This window comes from Salmo salar, chromosome ssa04, assembly GCF_905237065.1.
Source record: "Salmo salar chromosome ssa04, Ssal_v3.1, whole genome shotgun sequence".
In the NCBI taxonomy this organism is placed as follows: domain Eukaryota; kingdom Metazoa; phylum Chordata; class Actinopteri; order Salmoniformes; family Salmonidae; genus Salmo; species Salmo salar.
The window spans coordinates 46,046,164-46,047,214 of NC_059445.1; positions in this window are offsets into that span (position 1 = coordinate 46,046,164).

Sequence of the window (1,051 nt, forward strand, 5' to 3'; positions counted from 1 at the left end):
CGGTGTTCAAAACAACTGGGACCTCGGATAACCAAATCAGTGCTTTCAAGACCGCTAGGTACTCGGGGAAAAAACGATATTTCTAAAGCTCCGACCTGAAGATCACCGACTTCATGATTTGACCTCGGTTATTTTCGAGTTCCCATTTGTCTTGAAAACACCATAAAACAAGCCTGTCACTAAACCAATACCCATCTACTGGCCGTGGTTAATCCCTACCAGATAGATGTGAACTTTTCTTTCCTAGATTCCTTTCCTCATTTCTTAGCTTCCTTTCCTAACTTAATTTTCTTCTTCCTTTCCTCTCTACTGGTCATAGTTAATCTCAACCACATACATGTAAACGCCTCCTTTTCGTTCTTGAAATTCCTTTCTTCCTTTCCTTTCCTAGCTTCTTCTCCTCCTTCCAAATCTCCCTTTCCTTATCTTTCCTAGTTCATTTTTTACTTTCCTAGCTCCCTTGTCCTAGCTTCCTTTCCTTCTTCCTTTCCTTTCCTCATTTTCTCTCTCCCTGTCCTTTCCTCCTTTCCTAGCTCCTTTTCTTTTCCTCCTTTCCTAAATTACTTTCATTTCCTAGCTTCCTTTCCTCCTTTCCTAGTTCCTTTTTACCTTTGCTTGCTTCATTTCCTTGTTCATTTTCTTTCCTCCTTTTATTTCTTAGATTCCTTTCCTCGCTCCATTTCCTTTCCTGGTTCCCTTTCTTTTCCTCCTTTCCTAGCTTCCTTTTCTTTCCTAGCTTCCTTTCCTCCTTTCCTAGCTTCCTTTCCTCAACTCCATCCCTAGTTCCCTTTCCTTATCTCTTTTCCTAGCTAATTTCCACCTTTCCTAGCTCCCTTTCCTTGTTCCTTTTCTTTCTTCCCTTTCTGCCATCATTTTCTTTCCTAGATTCCTTTCCTTGCTCCCTTTCCTTTTGTCCTTTCCACTCTCCCTTTCCTTTTGTCCTTTCCTAGCTCCCTTCTTTTCCTCCTTTCCTAGCTTCTTTCCTAGATTCCTTTCTTTCCCTACCTCCTTTCCTATCTCCTTTCTTTTCCTAGCTTCCTTTCCTCCTTCC